Source organism: Pongo pygmaeus, chromosome 11, assembly GCF_028885625.2.
Source record: "Pongo pygmaeus isolate AG05252 chromosome 11, NHGRI_mPonPyg2-v2.0_pri, whole genome shotgun sequence".
Classification (NCBI taxonomy): domain Eukaryota; kingdom Metazoa; phylum Chordata; class Mammalia; order Primates; family Hominidae; genus Pongo; species Pongo pygmaeus.
Window position 1 is genome coordinate 12,405,078 of NC_072384.2, and position 21,264 is coordinate 12,426,341.

Genomic DNA, 21,264 nt, shown 5'->3' on the forward strand with positions numbered 1-21,264 from the left:
TCTTTTTGTAGAATCTGCAAGTGGATATTTGGAGCCTTTTGAGGCCTATGCTGGAAAAGGAAATATCTTCACATAAAAACTGAACAGAAGCATTCTCAGAAACTTCTTTGTGTTGAGTGCATTCAACTCACGGAGTTGAACTTACCTGTAGAAAGAGCAGTTTTGAAACACTCTTTTGGTAAAATCTGCAAGTGGTTATTTGGAGCACTTCGAGGCCTGTGCTGGGATATGGAATATCTTCACCTAAAAACTACAGAGAAGCATTCTCAGAAAGTTCTTCACGATGCATTCATTCAACTCACAGAGTTGAACCTTCCTTTTGATAGAACAGTTTTGAAACACTCTTTCTGTAGAATCTCCAAGAGGATATTTGGAGCGTTTTGAGGCCTATGCTGGAAAAGGAAATATCTTCACCTAAAAACTAGACAGAAGCATTCTCAGAAACTTCTGTGCGATGAGTGCATTCAACTCACAGACTTGAACGTTTCTTTTGATAGAACAGTTTTGAAACATTACGTTTGTAGAATCTGCAAGTGTTTATTCGGAGCACCTTGAGGCCTATGTTGGAAAAGGAAATATCTTCACATAAAAACTAGAGAGAAGGATTCTCAGAAACTTCTTTGTGATGAGTTCATTCAACTCACAGAGTTGAACCTAGCAATTGATAGAGAAGTTTGGAAACACTCTTTTTGTAGAATCTGCAAGTGGATATTTGGAGCCTTTTGAGGCCTATGCTGGAAAAGGAAATATCTTCACATAAAAACTGAACAGAAGCATTCTCAGAGACTTCTTTGTGTTGAGTGCATTCAACTCACGGACTTGAACTTACCTGTAGAAAGAGCAGTTTTGAAACACTCTTTTGGTAAAATCTGCAAGTGGTTATTTGGAGCACTTCGAGGCCTGTGCTGGGATATGGAATATCTTCACCTAAAAACTACAGAGAAGCATTCTCAGAAAGTTCTTCACGATGCATTCATTCAACTCACAGAGTTGAACCTTCCTTTTGATAGAACAGTTTTGAAACACTCTTTTTGTGGAATCTGCAAGAGGATATTTGGAGCGTTTTGAGGCCTATGCTGGAAAAGGAAATATCTTCACCTAAAAACTAGACAGAAGCATTCTCAGAAACTTCTGTGCGATGAGTGCATTCAACTCACAGACTTGAACGTTTCTTTTGATAGAACAGTTTTGAAACATTACGTTTGTAGAATCTGCAAGTGTTTATTCGGAGCACCTTGAGGCCTATGTTGGAAAAGGAAATATCTTCACATAAAAACTAGAGAGAAGGATTCTCAGAAACTTCTTTGTGATGAGTTCATTCAACTCACAGAGTTGAACCTAGCAATTGATAGAGAAGTTTGGAAACACTCTTTTTGTAGAATCTGCAAGTGGATATTTGGAGCCTTTTGAGGCCTATGCTGGAAAAGGAAATATCTTCACATAAAAACTGAACAGAAGCATTCTCAGAAACTTCTTTGTGTTGAGTGCATTCAACTCACGGACTTGAACTTACCTGTAGAAAGAGCAGTTTTGAAACACTCTTTTGGTAAAATCTGCAAGTGGTTATTTGGAGCACTTCGAGGCCTGTGCTGGGATATGGAATATCTTCACCTAAAAACTACAGAGAAGCATTCTCAGAAAGTTCTTCACGATGCATTCATTCAACTCACAGAGTTGAACCTTCCTTTTGATAGAACAGTTTTGAAACACTCTTTCTGTAGAATCTCCAAGAGGATATTTGGAGCGTTTTGAGGCCTATGCTGGAAAAGGAAATATCTTCACCTAAAAACTAGACAGAAGCATTCTCAGAAACTTCTGTGCAATGAGTGCATTCAACTCACAGACTTGAACGTTTCTTTTGATAGAACAGTTTTGAAACATTACGTTTGTAGAATCTGCAAGTGTTTATTCGGAGCACCTTGAGGCCTATGTTGGAAAAGGAAATATCTTCACATAAAAACTAGAGAGAAGGATTCTCAGAAACTTCTTTGTGATGAGTTCATTCAACTCACAGAGTTGAACCTAGCAATTGATAGAGAAGTTTGGAAACACTCTTTTTGTAGAATCTGCAAGTGGATATTTGGAGCCTTTTGAGGCCTATGCTGGAAAAGGAAATATCTTCACATAAAAACTGAACAGAAGCATTCTCAGAAACTTCTTTGTGTTGAGTGCATTCAACTCACGGAGTTGAACTTACCTGTAGAAAGAGCAGTTTTGAAACACTCTTTTGGTAAAATCTGCAAGTGGTTATTTGGAGCACTTCGAGGCCTGTGCTGGGATATGGAATATCTTCACCTAAAAACTACAGAGAAGCATTCTCAGAAAGTTCTTCACGATGCATTCATTCAACTCACAGAGTTGAACCTTCCTTTTGATAGAACAGTTTTGAAACACTCTTTTTGTGGAATCTGCAAGAGGATATTTGGAGCGTTTTGAGGCCTATGCTGGAAAAGGAAATATCTTCACCTAAAAACTAGACAGAAGCATTCTCAGAAACTTCTGTGCGATGAGTGCATTCAACTCACAGACTTGAACGTTTCTTTTGATAGAACAGTTTTGAAACATTACGTTTGTAGAATCTGCAAGTGTTTATTCGGAGCACCTTGTGGCCTATGTTGGAAAAGGAAATATCTTCACATAAAAACTAGAGAGAAGGATTCTCAGAAACTTCTTTGTGATGAGTTCATTCAACTCAGAGAGTTGAACCTACCAATTGATAGAGAAGTTTGGAAACACTCTTTTTGTAGAATCTGCAAGTGGATATTTGGAGCCGTTTGAGGCCTATGCTGGAAAAGGAAATATCTTCACATAAAAACTGAACAGAAGCATTCTCAGAAACTTCTTTGTGTTGAGTGCATTCAACTCACGGACTTGAACTTACCTGTAGAAAGAGCAGTTTTGAAACACTCTTTTGGTAAAATCTGCAAGTGGTTATTTGGAGCACTTCGAGGCCTGTGCTGGGATATGGAATATCTTCACCTAAAAACTACAGAGAAGCATTCTCAGAAAGTTCTTCACGATGCATTCATTCAACTCACAGAGTTGAACCTTCCTTTTGATAGAACAGTTTTGAAACACTCTTTTTGTGGAATCTGCAAGAGGATATTTGGAGCGTTTTGAGGCCTATGCTGGAAAAGGAAATATCTTCACCTAAAAACTAGACAGAAGCATTCCAGAAACTTCTGTGCGATGAGTGCATTCAACTCACAGACTTGAACGTTTCTTTTGATAGAACAGTTTTGAAACATTACGTTTGTAGAATCTGCAAGTGTTTATTCGGAGCACCTTGAGGCCTATGTTGGAAAAGGAAATATCTTCACATAAAAACTAGAGAGAAGGATTCTCAGAAACTTCTTTGTGATGAGTTCATTCAACTCACAGAGTTGAACCTAGCAATTGATAGAGAAGTTTGGAAACACTCTTTTTGTAGAATCTGCAAGTGGATATTTGGAGCCGTTTGAGGCCTATGCTGGAAAAGGAAATATCTTCACATAAAAACTGAACAGAAGCATTCTCAGAAACTTCTTTGTGTTGAGTGCATTCAACTCACGGACTTGAACTTACATGTAGAAAGAGCAGTTTTGAAACACTCTTTTGGTAAAATCTGCAAGTGGTTATTTGGAGCACTTCGAGGCCTGTGCTGGGATATGGAATATCTTCACCTAAAAACTACAGAGAAGCATTCTCAGAAAGTTCTTCACGATGCATTCATTCAACTCACAGAGTTGAACCTTCCTTTTGATAGAACAGTTTTGAAACACTCTTTCTGTAGAATCTGCAAGAGGATATTTGGAGCGCTTTGAGGCCTATGCTGGAAAAGGAAATATCTTCACCTAAAAACTAGACAGAAGCATTCTCAGAAACTTCTGTGCGATGAGTGCATTCAACTCACAGACTTGAACGTTTCTTTTGATAGAACTGTTTTGAAACATTACGTTTGTAGAATCTGCAAGTGTTTATTCGGAGCACCTTGAGGCCTATGTTGGAAAAGGAAATATCTTCACATAAAAACTAGAGAGAAGGATTCTCAGAAACTTCTTTGTGATGAGTTCATTCAACTCACAGAGTTGAACCTAGCAATTGATAGAGAAGTTTGGAAACACTCTTTTTGTAGAATCTGCAAGTGGATATTTGGAGCCTTTTGAGGCCTATGCTGGAAAAGGAAATATCTTCACATAAAAACTGAACAGAAGCATTCTCAGAAACTTCTTTGTGTTGAGTGCATTCAACTCACGGAGTTGAACTTACCTGTAGAAAGAGCAGTTTTGAAACACTCTTTTGGTAAAATCTGCAAGTGGTTATTTGGAGCACTTCGAGGCCTGTGCTGGGATATGGAATATCTTCACCTAAAAACTACAGAGAAGCATTCTCAGAAAGTTCTTCACGATGCATTCATTCAACTCACAGAGTTGAACCTTCCTTTTGATAGAACAGTTTTGAAACACTCTTTTTGTGGAATCTGCAAGAGGATATTTGGAGCGTTTTGAGGCCTATGCTGGAAAAGGAAATATCTTCACCTAAAAACTAGACAGAAGCATTCTCAGAAACTTCTGTGCGATGAGTGCATTCAACTCACAGACTTGAACGTTTCTTTTGATAGAACAGTTTTGAAACATTACGTTTGTAGAATCTGCAAGTGTTTATTCGGAGCACCTTGTGGCCTATGTTGGAAAAGGAAATATCTTCACATAAAAACTAGAGAGAAGGATTCTCAGAAACTTCTTTGTGATGAGTTCATTCAACTCAGAGAGTTGAACCTACCAATTGATAGAGAAGTTTGGAAACACTCTTTTTGTAGAATCTGCAAGTGGATATTTGGAGCCGTTTGAGGCCTATGCTGGAAAAGGAAATATCTTCACATAAAAACTGAACAGAAGCATTCTCAGAAACTTCTTTGTGTTGAGTGCATTCAACTCACGGACTTGAACTTACCTGTAGAAAGAGCAGTTTTGAAACACTCTTTTGGTAAAATCTGCAAGTGGTTATTTGGAGCACTTCGAGGCCTGTGCTGGGATATGGAGTATCTTCACCTAAAAACTACAGAGAAGCATTCTCAGAAAGTTCTTCACGATGCATTCATTCAACTCACAGAGTTGAACCTTCCTTTTGATAGAACAGTTTTGAAACACTCTTTTTGTGGAATCTGCAAGAGGATATTTGGAGCGTTTTGAGGCCTATGCTGGAAAAGGAAATATCTTCACCTAAAAACTAGACAGAAGCATTCTCAGAAACTTCTGTGCGATGAGTGCATTCAACTCACAGACTTGAACGTTTCTTTTGATAGAACAGTTTTGAAACATTACGTTTGTAGAATCTGCAAGTGTTTATTCGGAGCACCTTGAGGCCTATGTTGGAAAAGGAAATATCTTCACATAAAAACTAGAGAGAAGGATTCTCAGAAACTTCTTTGTGATGAGTTCATTCAACTCACAGAGTTGAACCTACCAATTGATAGAGAAGTTTGGAAACACTCTTTTTGTAGAATCTGCAAGTGGATATTTGGAGCCGTTTGAGGCCTATGCTGGAAAAGGAAATATCTTCACATAAAAACTGAACAGAAGCATTCTCAGAAACTTCTTTGTGTTGAGTGCATTCAACTCACGGACTTGAACTTAACTGTAGAAAGAGCAGTTTTGAAACACTCTTTTGGTAAAATCTGCAAGTGGTTATTTGGAGCACTTCGAGGCCTGTGCTGGGATATGGAATATCTTCACCTAAAAACTACAGAGAAGCATTCTCAGAAAGTTCTTCACGATGCATTCATTCAACTCACAGAGTTGAACCTTCCTTTTGATAGAACAGTTTTGAAACACTCTTTCTGTAGAATCTGCAAGAGGATATTTGGAGCGTTTTGAGGCCTATGCTGGAAAAGGAAATATCTTCACCTAAAAACTAGACAGAAGCATTCTCAGAAACTTCTGTGCGATGAGTGCATTCAACTCACAGACTTGAACGTTTCTTTTGATAGAACAGTTTTGAAACATTACGTTTGTAGAATCTGCAAGTGTTTATTCGGAGCACCTTGAGGCCTATGTTGGAAAAGGAAATATCTTCACATAAAAACTAGAGAGAAGGATTCTCAGAAACTTCTTTGTGATGAGTTCATTCAACTCACAGAGTTGAACCTAGCAATTGATAGAGAAGTTTGGAAACACTCTTTTTGTAGAATCTGCAAGTGGATATTTGGAGCCTTTTGAGGCCTATGCTGGAAAAGGAAATATCTTCACATAAAAACTGAACAGAAGCATTCTCAGAAACTTCTTTGTGTTGAGTGCATTCAACTCACAGACTTGAACTTACCTGTAGAAAGAGCAGTTTTGAAACACTCTTTTGGTAAAATCTGCAAGTGGTTATTTGGAGCACTTCGAGGCCTGTGCTGGGATATGGAATATCTTCACCTAAAAACTACAGAGAAGCATTCTCAGAAAGTTCTTCACGATGCATTCATTCAACTCACAGAGTTGAACCTTCCTTTTGATAGAACAGTTTTGAAACACTCTTTTTGTGGAATCTGCAAGAGGATATTTGGAGCGTTTTGAGGCCTATGCTGGAAAAGGAAATATCTTCACCTAAAAACTAGACAGAAGCATTCTCAGAAACTTCTGTGCGATGAGTGCATTCAACTCACAGACTTGAACGTTTCTTTTGATAGAACAGTTTTGAAACATTACGTTTGTAGAATCTGCAAGTGTTTATTCGGAGCACCTTGAGGCCTATGTTGGAAAAGGAAATATCTTCACATAAAAACTAGAGAGAAGGATTCTCAGAAACTTCTTTGTGATGAGTTCATTCAACTCACAGAGTTGAACCTACCAATTGATAGAGAAGTTTGGAAACACTCTTTTTGTAGAATCTGCAAGTGGATATTTGGAGCCGTTTGAGGCCTATGCTGGAAAAGGAAATATCTTCACATAAAAACTGAACAGAAGCATTCTCAGAAACTTCTTTGTGTTGAGTGCATTCAACTCACGGACTTGAACTTACCTGTAGAAAGAGCAGTTTTGAAACACTCTTTTGGTAAAATCTGCAAGTGGTTATTTGGAGCACTTCGAGGCCTGTGCTGGGATATGGAATATCTTCACCTAAAAACTACAGAGAAGCATTCTCAGGAAGTTCTTCACGATGCATTCATTCAACTCACAGAGTTGAACCTTCCTTTTGATAGAACAGTTTTGAAACACTCTTTCTGTAGAATCTGCAAGAGGATATTTGGAGCGTTTTGAGGCCTATGCTGGAAAAGGAAATATCTTCACCTAAAAACTAGACGGAAGCATTCTCAGAAACTTCTGTGCAATGAGTGCATTCAACTCACAGACTTGAACGTTTCTTTTGATAGAACAGTTTTGAAACATTACGTTTGTAGAATCTGCAAGTGTTTATTCGGAGCACCTTGAGGCCTATGTTGGAAAAGGAAATATCTTCACATAAAAACTAGAGAGAAGGATTCTCAGAAACTTCTTTGTGATGAGTTCATTCAACTCACAGAGTTGAACCTACCAATTGATAGAGAAGTTTGGAAACACTCTTTTTGTAGAATCTGCAAGTGGATATTTGGAGCCGTTTGAGGCCTATGCTGGAAAAGGAAATATCTTCACATAAAAACTGAACAGAAGCATTCTCAGAAACTTCTTTGTGTTGAGTGCATTCAACTCACAGACTTGAACTTACCTGTAGAAAGAGCAGTTTTGAAACACTCTTTTGGTAAAATCTGCAAGTGGTTATTTGGAGCACTTCGAGGCCTGTGCTGGGATATGGAATATCTTCACCTAAAAACTACAGAGAAGCATTCTCAGAAAGTTCTTCACGATGCATTCATTCAACTCACAGAGTTGAACCTTCCTTTTGATAGAACAGTTTTGAAACACTCTTTTTGTGGAATCTGCAAGAGGATATTTGGAGCGTTTTGAGGCCTATGCTGGAAAAGGAAATATCTTCACCTAAAAACTAGACAGAAGCATTCTCAGAAACTTCTGTGTGATGAGTGCATTCAACTCACAGACTTGAACGTTTCTTTTGATAGAACAGTTTTGAAACATTACGTTTGTAGAATCTGCAAGTGTTTATTCGGAGCACCTTGAGGCCTATGTTGGAAAAGGAAATATCTTCACATAAAAACTAGAGAGAAGGATTCTCAGAAACTTCTTTGTGATGAGTTCATTCAACTGACAGAGTTGAACCTAGCAATTGATAGAGAAGTTTGGAAACACTCTTTTTGTAGAATCTGCAAGTGGATATTTGGAGCCTTTTGAGGCCTATGCTGGAAAAGGAAATATCTTCACATAAAAACTGAACAGAAGCATTCTCAGAAACTTCTTTGTGTTGAGTGCATTCAACTCACGGACTTGAACTTACTTGTAGAAAGAGCAGTTTTGAAACACTCTTTTGGTAAAATCTGCAAGTGGTTATTTGGAGCACTTCGAGGCCTGTGCTGGGATATGGAATATCTTCACCTAAAAACTACAGAGAAGCATTCTCAGAAAGTTCTTCACGATGCATTCATTCAACTCACAGAGTTGAACCTTCCTTTTGATAGAACAGTTTTGAAACACTCTTTTTGTGGAATCTGCAAGAGGATATTTGGAGCGTTTTGAGGCCTATGCTGGAAAAGGAAATATCTTCACCTAAAAACTAGACAGAAGCATTCTCAGAAACTTCTGTGCGATGAGTGCATTCAACTCACAGACTTGAACGTTTCTTTTGATAGAACAGTTTTGAAACATTACGTTTGTAGAATCTGCAAGTGTTTATTCGGAGCACCTTGAGGCCTATGTTGGAAAAGGAAATATCCTCACATAAAAACTAGAGAGAAGGATTCTCAGAAACTTCTTTGTGATGAGTTCATTCAACTCACAGAGTTGAACCTAGCAATTGATAGAGAAGTTTGGAAACACTCTTTTTGTAGAATCTGCAAGTGGATATTTGGAGCCTTTTGAGGCCTATGCTGGAAAAGGAAATATCTTCACATAAAAACTGAACAGAAGCATTCTCAGAAACTTCTTTGTGTTGAGTGCATTCAACTCACGGACTTGAACTTACCTGTAGAAAGAGCAGTTTTGAAACACTCTTTTGGTAAAATCTGCAAGTGGTTATTTGGAGCACTTCGAGGCCTGTGCTGGGATATGGAATATCTTCACCTAAAAACTACAGAGAAGCATTCTCAGAAAGTTCTTCACGATGCATTCATTCAACTCACAGAGTTGAACCTTCCTTTTGATAGAACAGTTTTGAAACACTCTTTTTGTGGAATCTGCAAGAGGATATTTGGAGCGTTTTGAGGCCTATGCTGGAAAAGGAAATATCTTCACCTAAAAACTAGACAGAAGCATTCTCAGAAACTTCTGTGCGATGAGTGCATTCAACTCACAGACTTGAACGTTTCTTTTGATAGAACAGTTTTGAAACATTACGTTTGTAGAATCTGCAAGTGTTTATTCGGAGCACCTTGAGGCCTATGTTGGAAAAGGAAATATCTTCACATAAAAACTAGAGAGAAGGATTCTCAGAAACTTCTTTGTGATGAGTTCATTCAACTCACAGAGTTGAACCTACCAATTGATAGAGAAGTTTGGAAACACTCTTTTTGTAGAATCTGCAAGTGGATATTTGGAGCCGTTTGAGGCCTATGCTGGAAAAGGAAATATCTTCACATAAAAACTGAACAGAAGCATTCTCAGAAACTTCTTTGTGTTGAGTGCATTCAACTCACGGACTTGAACTTACCTGTAGAAAGAGCAGTTTTGAAACACTCTTTTGGTAAAATCTGCAAGTGGTTATTTGGAGCACTTCGAGGCCTGTGCTGGGATATGGAATATCTTCACCTAAAAACTACAGAGAAGCATTCTCAGAAAGATCTTCACGATGCATTCATTCAACTCACAGAGTTGAACCTTCCTTTTGATAGAACAGTTTTGAAACACTCTTTCTGTAGAATCTCCAAGAGGATATTTGGAGCGTTTTGAGGCCTATGCTGGAAAAGGAAATATCTTCACCTAAAAACTAGACAGAAGCATTCTCAGAAACTTCTGTGCGATGAGTGCATTCGACTCACAGACTTGAAAGTTTCTTTTGATAGAACAGTTTTGAAACATTACGTTTGTAGAATCTGCAAGTGTTTATTCGGAGCACCTTGAGGCCTATGTTGGAAAAGGAAATATCTTCACATAAAAACTAGAGAGAAGGATTCTCAGAAACTTCTTTATGATGAGTTCATTCAACTCACAGTGTTGAACCTAGCAATTGATAGAGAAGTTTGGAAACACTCTTTTTGTAGAATCTGCAAGTGGATATTTGGAGCCGTTTGAGGCCTATGCTGGAAAAGGAAATATCTTCACATAAAAACTGAACAGAAGCATTCTCAGAAACTTCTTTGTGTTGAGTGCATTCAACTCACGGACTTGAACTTACCTGTAGAAAGAGCAGTTTTGAAACACTCTTTTGGTAAAATCTGCAAGTGGTTATTTGGAGCACTTCGAGGCCTGTGCTGGGATATGGAATATCTTCACCTAAAAACTACAGAGAAGCATTCTCAGAAAGTTCTTCACGATGCATTCATTCAACTCACAGAGTTGAACCTTCCTTTTGATAGAACAGTTTTGAAACACTCTTTTTGTGGAATCTGCAAGAGGATATTTGGAGCGTTTTGAGGCCTATGCTGGAAAAGGAAATATCTTCACCTAAAAACTAGACAGAAGCATTCTCAGAAACTTCTGTGCGATGAGTGCATTCAACTCACAGACTTGAACGTTTCTTTTGATAGAACAGTTTTGAAACATTACGTTTGTAGAATCTGCAAGTGTTTATTCGGAGCACCTTGAGGCCTATGTTGGAAAAGGAAATATCTTCACATAAAAACTAGAGAGAAGGATTCTCAGAAACTTCTTTGTGATGAGTTCATTCAACTCACAGAGTTGAACCTACCAATTGATAGAGAAGTTTGGAAACACTCTTTTTGTAGAATCTGCAAGTGGATATTTGGAGCCGTTTGAGGCCTATGCTGGAAAAGGAAATATCTTCACATAAAAACTGAACAGAAGCATTCTCAGAAACTTCTTTGTGTTGAGTGCATTCAACTCACGGACTTGAACTTACCTGTAGAAAGAGCAGTTTTGAAACACTCTTTTGGTAAAATCTGCAAGTGGTTATTTGGAGCACTTCGAGGCCTGTGCTGGGATATGGAATATCTTCACCTAAAAACTACAGAGAAGCATTCTCAGAAAGTTCTTCACGATGCATTCATTCAACTCACAGAGTTGAACCTTCCTTTTGATAGAACAGTTTTGAAACACTCTTTCTGTAGAATCTCCAAGAGGATATTTGGAGCGTTTTGAGGCCTATGCTGGAAAAGGAAATATCTTCACCTAAAAACTAGACAGAAGCATTCTCAGAAACTTCTGTGCGATGAGTGCATTCAACTCACAGACTTGAACGTTTCTTTTGATAGAACAGTTTTGAAACATTACGTTTGTAGAATCTGCAAGTGTTTATTCGGAGCACCTTGAGGCCTATGTTGGAAAAGGAAATATCTTCACATAAAAACTAGAGAGAAGGATTCTCAGAAACTTCTTTGTGATGAGTTCATTCAACTCACAGAGTTGAACCTAGCAATTGATAGAGAAGTTTGGAAACACTCTTTTTGTAGAATCTGCAAGTGGATATTTGGAGCCGTTTGAGGCCTATGCTGGAAAAGGAAATATCTTCACATAAAAACTGAACAGAAGCATTCTCAGAAACTTCTTTGTGTTGAGTGCATTCAACTCACGGACTTGAACTTACCTGTAGAAAGAGCAGTTTTGAAACACTCTTTTGGTAAAATCTGCAAGTGGTTATTTGGAGGACTTCGAGGCCTGGGCTGGGATATGGAATATCTTCACCTGAAAACTACAGAGAAGCATTCTCAGAAAGTTCTTCACGATGCATTCATTCAACTCGCAGAGTTGAACCTTCCTTTTGATAGAACAGTTTTGAAACACTCTTTCTGTAGAATCTGCAAGAGGATATTTGGAGCGTTTTGAGGCCTATGCTGGAAAAGGAAATATCTTCACCTAAAAACTAGACAGAAGCATTCTCAGAAACTTCTGTGCGATGAGTGCATTCAACTCACAGACTTGAACGTTTCTTTTGATAGAACAGTTTTGAAACATTACGTTTGTAGAATCTGCAAGTGTTTATTCGGAGCACCTTGAGGCCTATGTTGGAAAAGGAAATATCTTCACATAAAAACTAGAGAGAAGGATTCTCAGAAACTTCTTTGTGATGAGTTCATTCAACTCACAGAATTGAACCTACCAATTGATAGAGAAGTTTGGAAACACTCTTTTTGTAGAATCTGCAAGTGGATATTTGGAGCCGTTTGAGGCCTATGCTGGAAAAGGAAATATCTTCACATAAAAACTGAACAGAAGCATTCTCAGAAACTTCTTTGTGTTGAGTGCATTCAACTCACGGACTTGAACTTACCTGTAGAAAGAGCAGTTTTGAAACACTCTTTTGGTAAAATCTGCAAGTGGTTATTTGGAGCACTTCGAGGCCTGTGCTGGGATATGGAATATCTTCACCTAAAAACTACAGAGAAGCATTCTCAGAAAGTTCTTCACGATGCATTCATTCAACTCACAGAGTTGAACCTTCCTTTTGATAGAACAGTTTTGAAACACTCTTTTTGTGGAATCTGCAAGAGGATATTTGGAGCGTTTTGAGGCCTATGCTGGAAAAGGAAATATCTTCACCTAAAAGCTAGACAGAAGCATTCTCAGAAACTTCTGTGCGATGAGTGCATTCAACTCACAGACTTGAACGTTTCTTTTGATAGAACAGTTTTGAAACATTACGTTTGTAGAATCTGCAAGTGTTTATTCGGAGCACCTTGAGGCCTATGTTGGAAAAGGAAATATCTTCACATAAAAACTAGAGAGAAGGATTCTCAGAAACTTCTTTCTGATGAGTTCATTCAACTCACAGAGTTGAACCTACCAATTGATAGAGAAGTTTGGAAACACTCTTTTTGTAGAATCTGCAAGTGGATATTTGGAGCCGTTTGAGGCCTATGCTGGAAAAGGAAATATCTTCACATAAAAACTGAACAGAAGCATTCTCAGAAACTTCTTTGTGTTGAGTGCATTCAACTCACGGACTTGAACTTACCTGTAGAAAGAGCAGTTTTGAAACACTCTTTTGGTAAAATCTGCAAGTGGTTATTTGGAGCACTTCGAGGCCTGTGCTGGGATATGGAATATCTTCACCTAAAAACTACAGAGAAGCATTCTCAGAAAGTTCTTCACGATGCATTCATTCAACTCACAGAGTTGAACCTTCCTTTTGATAGAACAGTTTTGAAACACTCTTTCTGTAGAATCTCCAAGAGGATATTTGGAGCGTTTTGAGGCCTATGCTGGAAAAGGAAATATCTTCACCTAAAAACTAGACAGAAGCATTCTCAGAAACTTCTGTGCGATGAGTGCATTCAACTCACAGACTTGAACGTTTCTTTTGATAGAACAGTTTTGAAACATTACGTTTGTAGAATCTGCAAGTGTTTATTCGGAGCACCTTGAGGCCTATGTTGGAAAAGGAAATATCTTCACATAAAAACTAGAGAGAAGGATTCTCAGAAACTTCTTTGTGATGAGTTCATTCAACTCACAGAGTTGAACCTAGCAATTGATAGAGAAGTTTGGAAACACTCTTTTTGTAGAATCTGCAAGTGGATATTTGGAGCCGTTTGAGGCCTATGCTGGAAAAGGAAATATCTTCACATAAAAACTGAACAGAAGCATTCTCAGAAACTTCTTTGTGTTGAGTGCATTCAACTCACGGACTTGAACTTACCTGTAGAAAGAGCAGTTTTGAAACACTCTTTTGGTAAAATCTGCAAGTGGTTATTTGGAGCACTTCGAGGCCTGTGCTGGGATATGGAATATCTTCACCTAAAAACTACAGAGAAGCATTCTCAGAAAGTTCTTCACGATGCATTCATTCAACTCGCAGAGTTGAACCTTCCTTTTGATAGAACAGTTTTGAAACACTCTTTCTGTAGAATCTGCAAGAGGATATTTGGAGCGTTTTGAGGCCTATGCTGGAAAAGGAAATATCTTCACCTAAAAACTAGACAGAAGCATTCTCAGAAACTTCTGTGTGATGAGTGCATTCAACTCACAGACTTGAACGTTTCTTTTGATAGAACAGTTTTGAAACATTACGTTTGTAGAATCTGCAAGTGTTTATTCGGAGCACCTTGAGGCCTATGTTGGAAAAGGAAATATCTTCACATAAAAACTAGAGAGAAGGATTCTCAGAAACTTCTTTGTGATGAGTTCATTCAACTCACAGAGTTGAACCTACCAATTGATAGAGAAGTTTGGAAACACTCTTTTTGTAGAATCTGCAAGTGGATATTTGGAGCCGTTTGAGGCCTATGCTGGAAAAGGAAATATCTTCACATAAAAACTGAACAGAAGCATTCTCAGAAACTTCTTTGTGTTGAGTGCATTCAACTCACAGACTTGAACTTACCTGTAGAAAGAGCAGTTTTGAAACACTCTTTTGGTAAAATCTGCAAGTGGTTATTTCGAGCACTTCGAGGCCTGTGCTGGGATATGGAATATCTTCACCTAAAAACTACAGAGAAGCATTCTCAGAAAGTTCTTCACGATGCATTCATTCAACTCACAGAGTTGAACCTTCCTTTTGATAGAACAGTTTTGAAACACTCTTTTTGTGGAATCTGCAAGAGGATATATGGAGCGTTTTGAGGCCTATGCTGGAAAAGGAAATATCTTCACCTAAAAACTAGACAGAAGCATTCTCAGAAACTTCTGTGTGATGAGTGCATTCAACTCACAGACTTGAACGTTTCTTTTGATAGAACAGTTTTGAAACATTACGTTTGTAGAATCTGCAAGTGTTTATTCGGAGCACCTTGAGGCCTATGTTGGAAAAGGAAATATCTTCACATAAAAACTAGAGAGAAGGATTCTCAGAAACTTCTTTGTGATGAGTTCATTCAACTCACAGAGTTGAACCTAGCAATTGATAGAGAAGTTTGGAAACACTCTTTTTGTAGAATCTGCAAGTGGATATTTGGAGCCGTTTGAGGCCTATGCTGGAAAAGGAAATATCTTCACATAAAAACTGAACAGAAGCATTCTCAGAAACTTCTTTGTGTTGAGTGCATTCAACTCACAGACTTGAACTTACCTATAGAAAGAGCAGTTTTGAAACACTCTTTTGGTAAAATCTGCAAGTGGTTATTTGGAGCACTTCGAGGCCTGTGCTGGGATATGGAATATCTTCACCTAAAAACTACAGAGAAGCATTCTCAGAAAGTTCTTCATGATGCATTCATTCAACTCACAGAGTTGAACCTTCCTTTTGATAGAACAGTTTTGAAACACTCTTTCTGTAGAATCTCCAAGAGGATATTTGGAGCGTTTTGAGGCCTATGCTGGGAAAGGAAATATCTTCACCTAAAAACTAGACAGAAGCATTCTCAGAAACTTCTGTGCGATGAGTGCATTCAACTCACAGAGTTGAACGTTTCTTTTGATAGAACAGTTTTGAAACATTACGTTTGTAGAATCTGCAAGTGTTTATTCGGAGCACCTTGAGGCCTATGTTGGAAAAGGAAATATCTTCACATAAAAACTAGAGAGAAGGATTCTCAGAAACTTCTTTGTGATGAGTTCATTCAACTCACAGAGTTGAACCTAGCAATTGATAGAGAAGTTTGGAAACACTCTTTTTGTAGAATCTGCAAGTGGATATTTGGAGCCGTTTGAGGCCTCTGCTGGAAAAGGAAATATCTTCACATAAAAACTGAACAGAAGCATTCTCAGAAACTTCTTTGTGTTGAGTGCATTCAACTCACAGACTTGAACTTACCTATAGAAAGAGCAGTTTTGAAACACACTTTTGGTAAAATCTGCAAGTGGTTATTTGGAGCACTTCGAGGCCTGTGCTGGGATATGGAATATCTTCACCTAAAAACTACAGAGAAGCATTCTCAGAAAGTTCTTCACGATGCATTCATTCAACTCACAGAGTTGAACCTTCCTTTTGATAGAACAGTTTTGAAACTCTCTTTCTGTAGAATCTCCAAGAGGATATTTGGAGCGTTTTGAGGCCTATGCTGGAAAAGGAAATATCTTCACCTAAAAGCTAGACAGAAGCATTCTCAGAAACTTCTGTGCGATGAGTGCATTCAACTCACAGACTTGAACGTTTCTTTTGATAGAACAGTTTTGAAACGTTACGTTTGTAGAATCTGCAAGTGTTTATTCGGAGCACCTTGAGGCCTATGTTGGAAAAGGAAATATCTTCACATAAAAACTAGAGAGAAGGATTCTCAGAAACTTCTTTGTGATGAGTTCATTCAACTCACAGAGTTGAACCTAGCAATTGATAGAGAAGTTTGGAAACACTCTTTTTGTAGAATCTGCAAGTGGATATTTGGAGCCGTTTGAGGCCTATGCTGGAAAAGGAAATATCTTCACATAAAAACTGAACAGAAGCATTCTCAGAAACTTCTTTGTGTTGAGTGCATTCAACTCACAGACTTGAACTTACCTGTAGAAAGAGCAGTTTTGAAACACTCTTTTGGTAAAATCTGCAAGTGGTTATTTGGAGCACTTCGAGGCCTGTGCTGGGATATGGAATATCTTCACCTAAAAACTACAGAGAAGCATTCTCAGAAAGTTCTTCACGATGCATTCATTCAACTCACAGAGTTGAACCTTCCTTTTGATAGAACAGTTTTGAAACACTCTTTTTGTGGAATCTGCAAGAGGATATTTGGAGCGTTTTGAGGCCTATGCTGGAAAAGGAAATATCTTCACCTAAAAACTAGACAGAAGCATTCTCAGAAACTTCTGTGCGATGAGTGCATTCAACTCACAGACTTGAACGTTTCTTTTGATAGAACAGTTTTGAAACATTACGTTTGTAGAATCTGCAAGTGTTTATTCGGAGCACCTTGAGGCCTATGTTGGAAAAGGAAATATCTTCACATAAAAACTAGAGAGAAGGATTCTCAGAAACTTCTTTGTGATGAGTTCATTCAACTCACAGAGTTGAACCTAGCAATTGATAGAGAAGTTTGGAAACACTCTTTTTGTAGAATCTGCAAGTGGATATTTGGAGCCTTTTGAGGCCTATGCTGGAAAAGGAAATATCTTCACATAAAAACTGAACAGAAGCATTCTCAGAAACTTCTTTGTGTTGAGTGCATTCAACTCACAGACTTGAACTTACCTGTAGAAAGAGCAGTTTTGAAACACTCTTTTGGTAAAATCTGCAAGTGATTATTTGGAGCACTTCGAGGCCTGTGCTGGGATATGGAATATCTTCACCTAAAAACTACAGAGAAGCATTCTCAGAAAGTTCTTCACGATGCATTCATTCAACTCACAGAGTTGAACCTTCCTTTTGATAGAACAGTTTTGAAACACTCTTTCTGTAGAATCTCCAAGAGGATATTTGGAGCGTTTTGAGGCCTATGCTGGAAAAGGAAATATCTTCACCTAAAAACTAGACAGAAGCATTCTCAGAAACTTCTGTGCGATGAGTGCATTCAACTCACAGACTTGAACGTTTCTTTTGATAGAACAGTTTTGAAACGTTACGTTTGTAGAATCTGCAAGTGTTTATTTGGAGCACCTTGAGGCCTATGTTGGAAAAGGAAATATCTTCACATAAAAACTAGAGAGAAGGATTCTCAGAAACTTCTTTGTGATGAGTTCATTCAACTCACAGAGTTGAACCTAGCAATTGATAGAGAAGTTTGGAAACACTCTTTTTGTAGAATCTGCAAGTGGATATTTGGAGCCGTTTGAGGCCTATGCTGGAAAAGGAAATATCTTCACATAAAAACTGAACAGAAGCATTCTCAGAAACTTCTTTGTGTTGAGTGCATTCAACTCACAGACTTGAACTTACCTGTAGAAAGAGCAGTTTTGAAACACTCTTTTGGTAAAATCTGCAAGTGGTTATTTCGAGCACTTCGAGGCCTGTGCTGGGATATGGAATATCTTCACCTAAAAACTACAGAGAAGCATTCTCAGAAAGTTCTTCACGATGCATTCATTCAACTCACAGAGTTGAACCTTCCTTTTGATAGAACAGTTTTGAAACACTCTTTTTGTGGAATCTGCAAGAGGATATATGGAGCGTTTTGAGGCCTATGCTGGAAAAGGAAATATCTTCACCTAAAAACTAGACAGAAGCATTCTCAGAAACTTCTGTGTGATGAGTGCATTCAACTCACAGACTTGAACGTTTCTTTTGATAGAACAGTTTTGAAACATTACGTTTGTAGAATCTGCAAGTGTTTATTCGGAGCACCTTGAGGCCTATGTTGGAAAAGGAAATATCTTCACATAAAAACTAGAGAGAAGGATTCTCAGAAACTTCTTTGTGATGAGTTCATTCAACTCACAGAGTTGAACCTAGCAATTGATAGAGAAGTTTGGAAACACTCTTTTTGTAGAATCTGCAAGTGGATATTTGGAGCCGTTTGAGGCCTATGCTGGAAAAGGAAATATCTTCACATAAAAACTGAACAGAAGCATTCTCAGAAACTTCTTTGTGTTGAGTGCATTCAACTCACAGACTTGAACTTACCTGTAGAAAGAGCAGTTTTGAAACACTCTTTTGGTAAAATCTGCAAGTGGTTATTTCGAGCACTTCGAGGCCTGTGCTGGGATATGGAATATCTTCACCTAAAAACTACAGAGAAGCATTCTCAGAAAGTTCTTCACGATGCATTCATTCAACTCACAGAGTTGAACCTTCCTTTTGATAGAACAGTTTTGAAACACTCTTTTTGTGGAATCTGCAAGAGGATATATGGAGCGTTTTGAGGCCTATGCTGGAAAAGGAAATATCTTCACCTAAAAACTAGACAGAAGCATTCTCAGAAACTTCTGTGTGATGAGTGCATTCAACTCACAGACTTGAACGTTTCTTTTGATAGAACAGTTTTGAAACATTACGTTTGTAGAATCTGCAAGTGTTTATTCGGAGCACCTTGAGGCCTATGTTGGAAAAGGAAATATCTTCACATAAAAACTAGAGAGAAGGATTCTCAGAAACTTCTTTGTGATGAGTTCATTCAACTCACAGAGTTGAACCTAGCAATTGATAGAGAAGTTTGGAAACACTCTTTTTGTAGAATCTGCAAGTGGATATTTGGAGCCGTTTGAGGCCTATGCTGGAAAAGGAAATATCTTCACATAAAAACTGAACAGAAGCATTCTCAGAAACTTCTTTGTGTTGAGTGCATTCAACTCACAGACTTGAACTTACCTATAGAAAGAGCAGTTTTGAAACACTCTTTTGGTAAAATCTGCAAGTGGTTATTTGGAGCACTTCGAGGCCTGTGCTGGGATATGGAATATCTTCACCTAAAAACTACAGAGAAGCATTCTCAGAAAGTTCTTCATGATGCATTCATTCAACTCACAGAGTTGAACCTTCCTTTTGATAGAACAGTTTTGAAACACTCTTTCTGTAGAATCTCCAAGAGGATATTTGGAGCGTTTTGAGGCCTATGCTGGGAAAGGAAATATCTTCACCTAAAAACTAGACAGAAGCATTCTCAGAAACTTCTGTGCGATGAGTGCATTCAACTCACAGAGTTGAACGTTTCTTTTGATAGAACAGTTTTGAAACATTACGTTTGTAGAATCTGCAAGTGTTTATTCGGAGCACCTTGAGGCCTATGTTGGAAAAGGAAATATCTTCACATAAAAACTAGAGAGAAGGATTCTCAGAAACTTCTTTGTGATGAGTTCATTCAACTCACAGAGTTGAACCTAGCAATTGATAGAGAAGTTTGGAAACACTCTTTTTGTAGAATCTGCAAGTGGATATTTGGAGCCGTTTGAGGCCTCTGCTGGAAAAGGAAATATCTTCACATAAAAACTGAACAGAAGCATTCTCAGAAACTTCTTTGTGTTGAGTGCATTCAACTCACAGACTTGAACTTACCTATAGAAAGAGCAGTTTTGAAACACACTTTTGGTAAAATCTGCAAGTGGTTATTTGGAGCACTTCGAGGCCTGTGCTGGGATATGGAATATCTTCACCTAAAAACTACAGAGAAGCATTCTCAGAAAGTTCTTCACGATGCATTCATTCAACTCACAGAGTTGAACCTTCCTTTTGATAGAACAGTTTTGAAACTCTCTTTCTGTAGAATCTCCAAGAGGATATTTGGAGCGTTTTGAGGCCTATGCTGGAAAAGGAAATATCTTCACCTAAAAGCTAGACAGAAGCATTCTCAGAAACTTCTGTGCGATGAGTGCATTCAACTCACAGACTTGAACGTTTCTTTTGATAGAACAGTTTTGAAACGTTACGTTTGTAGAATCTGCAAGTGTTTATTCGGAGCACCTTGAGGCCTATGTTGGAAAAGGAAATATCTTCACATAAAAACTAGAGAGAAGGATTCTCAGAAACTTCTTTGTGATGAGTTCATTCAACTCACAGAGTTGAACCTAGCAATTGATAGAGAAGTTTGGAAACACTCTTTTTGTAGAATCTGCAAGTGGATATTTGGAGCCGTTTGAGGCCTATGCTGGAAAAGGAAATATCTTCACATAAAAACTGAACAGAAGCATTCTCAGAAACTTCTTTGTGTTGAGTGCATTCAACTCACAGACTTGAACTTACCTGTAGAAAGAGCAGTTTTGAAACACTCTTTTGGTAAAATCTGCAAGTGGTTATTTGGAGCACTTCGAGGCCTGTGCTGGGATATGGAATATCTTCACCTAAAAACTACAGAGAAGCATTCTCAGAAAGTTCTTCACGATGCATTCATTCAACTCACAGAGTTGAACCTTCCTTTTGATAGAACAGTTTTGAAACACTCTTTTTGTGGAATCTGCAAGAGGATATTTGGAGCGTTTTGAGGCCTATGCTGGAAAAGGAAATATCTTCACCTAAAAACTAGACAGAAGCATTCTCAGAAACTTCTGTGCGATGAGTGCATTCAACTCACAGACTTGAACGTTTCTTTTGATAGAACAGTTTTGAAACATTACGTTTGTAGAATCTGCAAGTGTTTATTCGGAGCACCTTGAGGCCTATGTTGGAAAAGGAAATATCTTCACATAAAAACTAGAGAGAAGGATTCTCAGAAACTTCTTTGTGATGAGTTCATTCAACTCACAGAGTTGAACCTAGCAATTGATAGAGAAGTTTGGAAACACTCTTTTTGTAGAATCTGCAAGTGGATATTTGGAGCCTTTTGAGGCCTATGCTGGAAAAGGA